This window comes from Aethalodelphis obliquidens, unplaced genomic scaffold, assembly GCF_003676395.1.
Source record: "Aethalodelphis obliquidens isolate GAN/ISIS:26980383/991018 unplaced genomic scaffold, ASM367639v1 scaffold13, whole genome shotgun sequence".
In the NCBI taxonomy this organism is placed as follows: domain Eukaryota; kingdom Metazoa; phylum Chordata; class Mammalia; order Artiodactyla; family Delphinidae; genus Aethalodelphis; species Aethalodelphis obliquidens.
The window spans coordinates 28,320,223-28,332,461 of NW_020837957.1; the positions used below are offsets into that span (position 1 = coordinate 28,320,223).

A 12,239-nucleotide genomic window follows, 5' to 3' on the forward strand; every position below is an offset into this window, starting at 1 on the left:
AGAGAATTACTGAAACAATAACACAGAGTAAGGTGCTGGCGTGGAAGAGTTAGCCTCAGATGGAATCATGGGCAATTCATCCATTGTTACAAGAGAAAAGGCAGGGTATCTGTACACAAAAGTGTTTAGTTGGGTAGAGATGCTGGGAATTTGTGGACATTCTTTTCTGATTGTGCTTATTTCTCAGTGAAACAAGAGGAGAAGTCATCTTCTCTAAGCTAAGAGAATGCTTGCTTTGGCAGCACATATACTAAAATTGGAACAATACAGAGAGGATTAGCATAGCCCCTGTGCAAGGATTATATGCAAATTTGTGAAGCATCCATTAAAAAGGGGAAGGAGAAGAAGAAGAAGAAGAAGAAGAAGGGGAAGGGGAAGGAGAAGAAGAAGAAAGAGGAGGAGGAGAAGAAGCAGAAGGGGAAGAAGAAGGAGAAGAAGAAGTGGAAGATGTAGCTAATAGGAAAGTATGAAATAGTTGTCTAGGAGAGTGAAAAAATAAATTCACTAGAGAAATATAATATGATTGCCAGGCATCATCAATGGCCCACTTGATGTGCATAGTCACAAATTTAAAATGAGAGCAGTCAGTATGGTTGTGCTTTTACCTCAAACACACTGAGCCACCTGGATGTAGACACAGAGTAGACAGAGATACAAATGAAATCAAAACTCAGATTTTGGTCAAATGAACAGCATTTTCTCTATGATTTTACAGCTTCATTCTTCCTCAAATTATTTCTTTCATGGAAAATAGGATGAAACATATTTCTACCAATACAAAATTTTATCAATATCTACTCAATACTTGCCTCTTCATTCTGATCTTTCAGTTTCATGGACATCAGTTTCACTGTCTACCCATTCTGGCCCTTCAATTTGATTCCTCAGGTTAGTCACCCAAGATTTTATCAACAGTTTTCACGTTGATTAATTTCTCCTTCCTTATCACTTTCTTTTGTGCTTTTTGGCTTAGTAAATTCTTGAGTATCCTAAGGATCACATCTTTCCATGCTTAATCTTGTCCACAGACCCTTTTTCCCTACCCTTGAGTAGGACCTGGGAAACATATGAACACCTGATGGGACGTAATTAGTTCCTAACTCAGCTCAAACTTTTTCAAAATTAGTTTGTCCAAACAATGACATAATTTCCAATAAACATCCACTGATATTGTAATGATCTTGATCTATCTTTGGAAACACTTTTTACAAGGGAAGAAAGTCTTATAGAATTTTAATTAGAAAATATAGATATTACTGTTTTATGTACCCAGGTTTAAATCAGAGGAAGCTCATTATTAATCATGATCTGATAAAGCTGGAATTTCAGAAAGGTGAAACAATGGAAGTAGGGAGAATAGATGGAGGTAGAAGATGCTAATGATAAATTAGAAAGTTACCCATGGTGCAAGAAACTTAAGCGAGACAAAAGAGTGTGTATAATTGGCCATGTTTGATCAGCTAAGCATTTGATGTTTGTAATACAAAGAAAAGCTTCTCACTGAGACAGTCCACACTGGTACTGTGCCTCTTAGGTTTCCCTTTATTCAGATGGTCTTCAAAGCATAGTAATGCCTTGATTTTTAAGTAATTTTAAGCAGAGTATGAAGTGAGTGGTTCTTGAGTCATTTGACAAGTTGAATTTTAAAAATCTGAATCTTTAATATGAGTATTATCTAAACAAATTCTGCTTAATTAACTGCTTCATTGCCCAGAAGCAGCAGTTATTTTATCTGAGTTCTAATTAATAGCTGGGTGCCCTTTGGGACTCTAAGAGAGGAATTTCCAACTCTGATTCCAATCACTATGTTATATCTGTAGTATTTTTGGAAACATATAACAGTAAGTGACACACAGCAGGAGAGAGTCCATCCTTGGAATCCTTAGGGGTTGGAGGAGATTTTTGTTCCCATCTGACTTTCTCCAGAGCCACTAAGGAATAGGAGGCTGAGAGGGCCAGTGTTCCTGCAATGACTGTGGTACAGCATCTTTCAGTCCTCAGTCCCTGAGCCAGGAGGAAAGAAGCACCTCTGACCGCTCCTCCCAGTGAATCCCACAGGACCACAGAGGAAGGGGTGTGGTTGAGCAAGCAACTCAGAGTGGAAGAAGATCCTCAGTAAGAGCGAGTAGCAGTTCCTCTGGGGGGACCAGGCCCAGCTTTGTGCAGCCACTTTGGGTTGCACACTAGTTGAGGGACTCCCACTTCCTGTGGAAATTCTAATTGGGTTTATGGAGCTGTTTAGAGGATACTATATTTCTTATAACCTCTCTTGCCTTCTCTCCTTCTTTCCACTCTCTCAACTGGATTTTCTAAGCCTCTTGTGTTGATCTGTGCCCATAGTATAACCCATGTATCAGTCAGTGTCCTCCAGAGAAACAGAACCAATAGAATACACACACACACACAATTCCTTTATTTTAAGGAATTGGCTCATGTGATTGTGGGGATTGGCTAATGTGAAATCTGGCAGGGCAGACTGGAAGACTAAAAACTCAAGCATGATTTTATGCTACATACTTGAGACAATTTCTTCTCTAAGAAATCTCAGTTTTTGCTATTAAGTTCTTCAACTTATTAGATGAGGGCTATTCACATTATCAAGATCATCTCCTTTACTTAAAGCCAACTGATTGTAGATGTTAACCACATCTATAAAATACCACTGCAGCAATACTTACATTAATGTTTGACTGAATAAATAGCATAGCCTAGCCAAGTAAGACAAACCATCATACCTCCATATAAAAGTGATTACAAAAATCCTAAACTTTTTTGGGCATTTACTATGCACCAAATATAATGCTAGGCACTTAACATGAACTGTATTATTTAATATTCACAACCCGACTTCCAGGAAGAAGGCGGAAGAGTAAGACGCGGAGATCACGTTCCTCCCCACAGATACACCAGAAATACATCTACACGTGGAACAACTCCTACAGAACACCTACTGAACGCTGGCAGAAGACCTCAGACCTCCCAAAAGGCAAGAAACCCCCCACGTAACTGGGTAAGGCAAAAGAAAAAAGAAAAAACACAGACAAAAGGATAGGGACGAGACCTACACCAGTGGGAGGGAGCTGTGAAGGAGGAAAGGTTTCCACACACTAGAAGCCCCTTCGCGGGCGGAGACTGCAGGTGGCGGAGGGGGGAAGCTTCGGAGCCGCGGAGGAGAGCACAGCAACAGGGGTGCGGGGGGGCAAAGCGGAGAGATTCCCGCACAGAGGATCGGGGCCGACCAGCACTCACCAGCCCGAGAGGCTTGTCTGCTCACCCGCCGGGGGGGGGGGGCGGGGCTGGGAGTTGAGGCTTGGGCTTCGGTCGGAGCGCAGGGAGAGGACTGGGGTTGGCAGCTTGAACACAGCCTGAGGGGGTTAGTGCGCCACGGCTGGCCGGGAGGGAGTCCAGGGAAATGTCTGGACCTGCTGAAGAGGCAAGAGACTTTTTCTTCCCTCTTTGTTTCCTGGTGCGCGAGGAGAGGGGATTAAGAACGCTGCTTAAAGGAGCTCCAGAGACGGGCGCAAGCCGCGTCTAAAAGCGCAGACCCCAGAGACAGGCATGAGATGCTAAGGCTGCTGCTGCCGCCACCAAGAAGCCTGTGTGCGAGCACCGGTCACTATCCACACCCCCCTTCCGGGGAGCCTGTGCAGCCCGCCACTGCCAGGGTTCCGGGATCCAGGGACAACTCCCCTGGAAGAACGCACGGCGCGCCTCAGGCTGGTGCAACGTCACACTGGCCCCTGCCGCCGCAGGCTCGCCCTGCACTCTGTGCCCCTCCCTACCCCCGGCCTGAGTGAGCCAGAGCCCCCGAATCAGCGGCTCCTTTAACCCCGTCCTGTCTGAGCGAAGAACAGACGCCCTCCAGCGACCTACACGCACAGGCGGGGCCAAATCCGAAGCTGAGCCCCTGGGAGCTGTGAGAACAAAGAAGAGAAAGGGAAATCTTTCCCAGCAGTCTCAGAAGCAGCGGATTAAAGCTCCACAATCAACTTGATGTACCCTGCATCTGTGGAATACATGAATAGACAACGAATCATCCCATTTTGAGGAGGTGGACTTTGAGAGCAAGATTTATGATTTTTTCCCCTTTTCCTCTTTTTGTGAGTGTGTATGTGTATGCGTCTGTGTGAGATTTTGTCTGTATAGCTTTGCTTCCACCATTTGTCCCAGGGTTCTATCCGTCTGTTTTTTTTTTTTTCTCGTAATAATTATTTTTTATTTTAATAACTTTATTATATTTTATCTTATTTTATTTTACTTTATCTTCTTTCTTTCTTTTTTTCCTTCCTTCCCTCCTTCCTTCCTCCCTCCCTCCTTTCTTTCTTTCTACTTCTACTAATTCTTTCTTTCTACTTTTTCTCCCTTTTCTTCTGAACTGTGTGGATGAAAGGCTCTTGGTGCTGCAGCCAGGAGTTAGTGCTGTGCCTCTGAGGTGGGAGAGTCAACTTCAGGACACTGGTCCACAAGAGACCTCCCAGCTCCACATAATATCAAACGACGAAAATCTCCCAGAGATCTCCATCTCAACACCAGCACCCAGCTTCACTCAACAACCAGCAAACTACAGTGCTGGACATCCTATGCCAAACAACTAGCAAGACAAGAACACAACCCCACCCGTTAGCAGAGAAGTTGCCTAAAATCATAATAAGGCCACAGACACCCCAAAACACACCACCAGACGTGGACCTGCCCACCAGAAAGACAAGATCCAGCCTCATCCACCATAACACAGGCACTAGTCCCCTCCACCAGGAAGCCTACACTACCCACTGAACCAACCTTAGCCACTGGGGACAGACACCAAAAACAACGGGAACTACAAACCTGCAGCCTGCACAAAGGAGACCCCAAACACAGTAAGATAAGCAAAATGAGAAGACAGAAAAACACACAGCAGATGAAGGAGCAAGATAAAAACCCACCAGACCTAACAAATGAAGAGGAAATAGGCAGTCTACCTGAAAAAGAACTCAGAATAATGATAGTAAAGATGATCCAAAATCTTGGAAATAGAATAGACAAAATGCAAGAAACAGTTAACAAGGACCTAGAAGAACTAAAGGTGAAACAAACAATGATGAACAACACAATAAATGAAATGAAAAATACTCTAGATGGGATCAGGAGCAGAATAACTGAGGCAGAAGAACGGATAAGTGACCTGGAAGATAAAATAGTGGAAATAACTACTGCAGAGCAGAATAAAGAAAAAAGAATGAAGAGAACTGAGGACAGTCTCAGAGACCTCTGGGACAACATTAAACACACCAACATTCGAATTATAGGGGTTCCAGAAGAAGAAGAGAAAAAGAAAGGGACTGACAAAATATTTGAAGAGATTATAGTTGAAAACTTCCCTAATATGGGAAAGGAAATAGTTAATCAAGTCCAGGAAGCACAGAGAGTCCCATACAGGATAAATCCAAGGAGAAATACACCAAGACACATATTAATCAAACTGTCAAAAATTAAATACAAAGAAAACATATTAAAAGCAGCAAGGGAAAAACAACAAATAACACACAAGAGAATCCCCATAAGGTTAACAGCTGATCTTTCAGCAGAAACTCTGCAAGCCAGAAGGGACTGGCAGGACATATTGAAAGTGATGAAGGAGAAAAACCTGCAACCAAGATTACTCTACCCAGCAAGGATCTCATTCAGATTTGATGGAGAAATTAAAACCTTTACAGACAAGCAAAAGCTGAGAGACTTCAGCACCACCAAACTAGCTCTAAAACAACTGCTAAAGGAACTTCTCAAGGTAAGAAACACAAGAGAAGGAAAAGACCTACAATAATGAACCCAAAACAATTAAGAAATTGGGAATAGGAACATACATATCTATAATTACCTTAAATGTAGATGGGCTAAATATTCCCACCAAAAGACACAGATTGGCTGAATGGATACAAAAACAAGACCCATATATTTGCTGTCTACAAGAGACCCACTTCAGACCTAGAGACACATACAGACTGAAAGTAAGGGGATGGAAAAAGATATTTCATGCAAATGGAAACCAAAAGAAAGCTGGAGTAGCAATTCTCATATCAGACAAAATAGACTTTAAAATAAAGACTATTAGAAGAGACAAAGAAGGACACTATATAATGATCAAGGGATCAATCCAAGAAGATATAACAATTGTAAATATTTATACACCCAACATAGGAGCACCTCAATACATAAGGCAAATACTAACAACCATAAAAGGGGAAATTGACAGTAACACATTCATAGTAGGGGACTTTAACACCCCACTGTCACCAATGGACAGATCATCCAAAATAAAAATAAATAAGGAAACACAAGCTTTAAATGATACATTAAAGAAGATGGACTTAATTGATATTTATAGGACATTCCATCCAAAAACAACAGAATACACATTTTTCTCAAGTGCTCATGGAACATTCTCCAGGATAGATCATATCTTGGGTCACAAATCAAGCCTTGGTAAATTTAAGAAAATTGAAATTGTGTCAAGTGTCTTTTCCGACCACAATGCTGTGAGACTAGATATCAGTTACAGGAAAAAATCTGTAAAAAATACAAACACATGGAGGCTAAACAATACACTACTTAATAACGAAGTGATCAGTGAAGAAATCAAAGAGGAAATAAAAAAATACCTAGAAACAAATGACAATGGAGACACAATGACCCAAAATCTATGGAATGCAGCAAAAGCAGTTCTAAGAGGGAAGTTTATAGCAATGCAATCCTACCTTAAGAAACAGGAAACATCTCAAATAAACAACCTAACCTTGCACCTAAAGCAATTAGAGAAAGAAGAACAAAAAACCCCCAAAGTTAGCAGAAGGAAAGAAATCATAAAAATCAGATCAGAAGTAAATGAAAAAGAAATGAAGGAAACGATAGCAAAGATCAATAAAACTAAAAGTGGTTCTTTGAGAAGATAAACAAAATTGATAAACCATTAGCCACACTCATCAAGAAAAAAAGGGAGAAGACTCAGATCAATAGAATTAGAAATGAAAAAGGAGAAGTAACAACTGACACTGCAGAAATACAAAAGATCATGAGAGATTACTACAAGCAACTCTATGCCAATAAATTGGACAACCTGGAAGAAATGGGCAAATTCTTAGAAAGGCACAAGCTGCCAAGACTGAATCAGGAAGAAATAGAAAATATGAACAGACCAATCACAAGCACTGAAATTGAAACTGTGATTAAAAGTCTTCCAACAAACAAAAGCCCAGGACCAGATGGCTTCACAGGTGAATTCTATCAAACATTGAGAGAAGAGCTAACACCTATCCCTCTCAAACTCTTCCAAAATATAGCAGAGGGAGGAACACTCCCAAACTCATTCTACAAGGCCACAATCACCCTGATACCAAAACCAGACAAGGATGTCACAAAGAAAGAAAACTACAGGCCAATATCACTGAAGAACATAGATGCAAAAATCCTCAACAAAATACTAGCAAACAGAATCAAACAGCACACTAAACGGATCATACACCATGATCAAGTGGGGTTTATTCCAGGAATGCAAGGATTCTTCAATATACGCAAATCAATCAACACGATACACCATATTAACAAATTGAAGGAGAAAAACCATATGATCATCTCAATAGATGCAGAGAAAGCTTTTGACAAAATTCAACACCCATTTATGATAAAAACCCTGCAGAAAGTAGGCATAGAGGGAACTTTCCTCAACATAATAAAGGCCATATATGACAAACCCACAGCCAACATTGTCCTCAATGGTGAAAAACTGAAAGCATTTCCACTAAGATCAGGAACAAGACAAGGTTGCCCACTCTCACCACTCTTATTCAGCATAGTTTTGGAAGTTTTAGCCACAGCAATCAGAGAAGAAAAGGAAATAAAAGGAATCCAAATCGGAAAAGAAGAAGTAAAGCTGTCACTGTTTGCAGATGACATGAGAATACATAGAGAGTCCTAAAGATGCTACCAGAAAACTACTAGAGCTAATCAATGAATTTGGTAAAGTAGAAGGATACAAAATTAATGCACAGAAATCTCTGGCGTTCCTATACACTAATGATGAAAAATCTGAAAGTGAAATCAAGAAAACACCCCCATTTACCATTGCAACAAAAATAATAAAATATCTAGGAATAAACCTACCTAAGGAGACAAAAGGCCTGTAAGCAGAAAACTATAATACACTGATGAAAGAAATTAAAGGTGATACAAATAGATGGAGAGATATACCATGTTCTTGTATTGGAAGAATCAACATTGTGAAAATGACTCTACTACCCAAAGCAATCTACAGATTCAATGCAATCCCTATCAAACTACCACTGGCATTTTTCACAGAACTAGAACAAAAAATTTCACAATTTGTATGGAAGCACAAAAGATCCCAAAAGGCCAAAGCAATCTTGAGAATGAAAAACAGAACTGGAGGAATCAGGCTCCCTTACTTCAGACTATACTACAAAGCTACAGTAATCAAGACAGTATGGTACTGGCACAAAAACAGAAAGATAGATCAATGGAACAGGATAAGAAGCCCAGAGATAAACCCACGCACATATGGTCACCTTATCTTTGATAAAGGAGGCAGGAATGTACAGTGGAGAAAGGGCAGCCTCTTCAATAAGTGGTGCTGGGAAAACTGGACAGGTACATGTAAAAGTATGAGATTAGATCACTCCCTAACACCATACACAAAAATAAGCTCAAAATGGATTAAAGACCTAAATGTAAGGCCAGACACTGTCAAACTCTTAGAGGAAATCATAGGTAGGACACTCTATGACATAAATCACAGCAAGATCCTTTTTGACCCACCTCCTAGAGAAATGGAAATAAAAACAAGAGTAAACAAATGGGACCTAATGAAACTTCAAAACTTTTGCACAGCAAAGGAAACCATAAACAAGACCAAAAGACAACCCACAGAATGAGAGAAAATATTTGCAAATGAAGCAACTGACAAAGGATTAATCTCCAAAATTTATAAGCAGCTCATGCAGCTTAATAACAAAAAAACAAACAACCCAATCCAAAAATGGGCAGAAGACCTAAATAGACATTTCTCCAAAGAAGATATACAGACTGCCAACAAACACATGAAAGAATGCTCAACATCACTAATCATTAGAGAAATGCAAATCAAAACTACAATGAGATATCTTCTCACACCAGTCAGAATGGCCATCATCAAAAAATCTAGAAACAATAAATGCTGGAGAGGGTGTGGAGAAAAGGGAACACTCTTGCACTGTTGGTGGGATTGTAAATTGATACAGCCACTGTGGAGAACAGTATGGAGGTTCCTTAAATGACTACAAATAGAACTACCATATGACACAGCAATCCCACTACTGGGCATATACCCTGAGAAAACCATAATTCAAAAAGAGTCATGTGCCACAATGTTCATTGCAGCTCTATTTATAATAGCCCAGAGATGGAAACAACCTAAGTGTCCATCATCGGATGAATGGATAAAGAAGATGTGGCACATATATACAATGGAATATTACTCAGCCATAAAAAGAAACGAAATTGAGCTATTTATAATGAGGTGGATAGACCTAGAGTTTGTCATACAGAGTGAAGTAAGTCAGAAAGAGAGAGACAAATACCATATGCCAACACATATATATGGAATTTAAGAAAAAAAATGTCATGAAGAACCTAGGGGTAAAACAGGAATAAAGACACAGACCTACTAGAGAATGGACTTGAGGATATCGGGAGGGGGAAGGGTAAGCTCTGACAAAGCGAGAGAGAGTCATGGACACATATACACTACCAAACGTAAGGTAGATAGCTAGTGGGAAGCAGCCGCATAGCACAGGGAGATCAGCTCGGTGCTTTGTGACCGCCTGGAGGGGTGGGATAGGGAGGGTGGGAGGGAGGGAGACGCAAGAGGGAAGAGATATGGGAACATATGTATATATATAACTGATTCATTTTGTTGTAAGCAGAAACTAACACACCATTGTAAAGTAATTATACTCCAATAAAGATGTTAAAAAAATATTCACAACCCTATGAGGTAAGTATTATTAATCCTGTTTTACAGATGATGATACTGAGGTTTAGAGCAGTTAAGTAATTTGCTTAAAGTCACACAATGAGTAAGCCGTTGAGTCAGGATGCAAACCTAGGCTTGTCTGACTCCTGACAAGTCCGTGTTCTAGGGAATCTTTTTGGTCTCAAATAGATCTCCTGTGTATGCTTAGTCCCCAAGTCTCTGGTGAAATCACGGAAACTATCTCAAAGCCAAGAGCCCCAGGTTTGAGAGTGGCCAGCGCACTCACTGTTACTCTCAGTTCTAGCTCTCAATTTCCAAGACCACATGATTTTCCAGAGATATTAGCCCAGATAAATTCTGGTGGTGAGGTTAAGCAATTTAAGAGTGAGAGGAAAGCAAACCTAACCACTCACTCTGGTTTCGAAGACAACACCCACAGACTGAAATATCCACTCTCCATGTTGGCTTGTCTAACACTGCCCACATTCATAATCTGCTACACTCTCAGGATTTTGCAAACAGACTCTCTTAACTATTAACATTTGAACCACTAAATCCTTCAAGTTTGTCTTTGAGGCCCACCTCTTCTCAATTTTCTAACTTTTTCTCTCTTTTTATGGCTATCAGAAGTCTGTTCATTGCCCCCATATTTTCTCCTTCATAATCTCATTCAAAACCTCTTCTTAAGAAAGGAAGGTTTTAAATTATTCACTCCATGGTTATCTTTACCAGCAGTATTTGTATTTACATTTGAATAAAACCTTTATTTATTTAATTTTTGCTCCCCGCCACGCCACTTGTGATATCTTAATTCCCTGACCAGGGATCGAACCCTGGGGCCCAGCAGTGGAAGTGCGGAGTCCTAACCACTGGACCATCAGGGAATTCAAGCCTTTACTTAAATGACTAGATCTCTTGTGTGTGTGTGTGTGCGGGTGGGGTTAATTTATTTATTTTATTTATTTTACTTTTGGCTGCATTGGGTCTTTGTTGCTGACGCGGGCTTTCTCTAGTTGCAGCGAATAGGGGCTACTCTTCGTTGCGGTGCGCAGGCTTCTCATTTCGGTGGCCTCTCTTGTTGCAGAGCAAGGGCTCTAGGCACGTGGGCTTCAGTAGTTGTGGAAGCCCGAATGATTAGATTTCTGATCCCGGAATATTAGGCAAGAGCTGAGGAGGCATTTGGTAGTTATGGAGCCTTCAGGCTGTGGTGTTCTGAATAATCCCTTGTTATCATTTGCCTGCGCCTGCCTTGTCTATGCCTAGCTCTATTCAGGAGAAACTCCTTTTGTGTTCAGGTACACTGACACTTTCCTCCTATCCATTTCAAGAGATAAACCTGAACACTAAGAAGATTATGAAACATCAGCATAGAAACTGGGTTTGTATGTATTTCCATTAATATTTCCATCAATACTGCTAATAAGAATGAACATTGAGTATCTATTTAATTCTCACAGTAACTCTGGGAGGTAGGTACTATTATTATTGTCATTTCTCAGATAAAGAATTTGGGGCTCAGAGTGAAGTAAGTCAGAAAGAGAAAAACAAATTCTGTATGCTGACACATATATATGGAATCTAAAAAAAAAAATGGTTTTGAAGGACCTATGGGCAGGACAGGAATAAAGATGCAGACATAGGGAATGGACTTGAGGACATGGGGAGGGGGAAGGATAAGCTGGGACGAAGTGAGAGAGTGGCATGGACATATATACACTACCAAATGTAAAATAGATAGCTAGTGGGAAGCAGCCGCATAGCACAGGGAAATCAGCTCCGTGCTTTGTGACCACCTAGAGGGGTGGGATAGGGAGGGTGGGAGGGAGACACAAGAGGGAGGAGATATGGGGATATATGTGTATGTATAGCTGATTCACTTTGATATAAAGCAGAAACTAACACACCACTGTAAAGCAATTATACTCTAATAAAGATGTTTTTAAAAAAAGAAAAGAATGTGGGGCTCAGAGAGATAATAAGTGGTGGAGCCATGCTGAAATCTAGAAGCTGCTCACCCTAAAACCCAGGCTTTCACAGGTACAGCTTAACATTCATCCCAGAGAAACAAGGTGCAGAGGAATAGAGTAAATTATAATGGAGCAGAACATAAATCAGTTCTGGGGAGATTTACCAAAGTTGATACTTGGGCATATCAGAATTCCATTCTTAAGCCCCAGTTAACTGCTTAAAAATGAGATATATTTCTCCAAAATTTTGGAGATGGAAGAGAAAATTT

General features: G+C 40.6%; 1 non-coding gene across 1 annotated transcript; it reads left to right on the forward strand.

Annotated features, from left to right (window-relative positions):
- Positions 1-230: 230 nt before the first annotated feature.
- On the forward strand, positions 231-333 carry LOC113624627 (U6 spliceosomal RNA). Its single transcript, XR_003434415.1, has one exon. It is a non-coding gene; the product is annotated as a U6 spliceosomal RNA (small nuclear RNA).
- Positions 334-12,239: the final 11,906 nt, after the last annotated feature.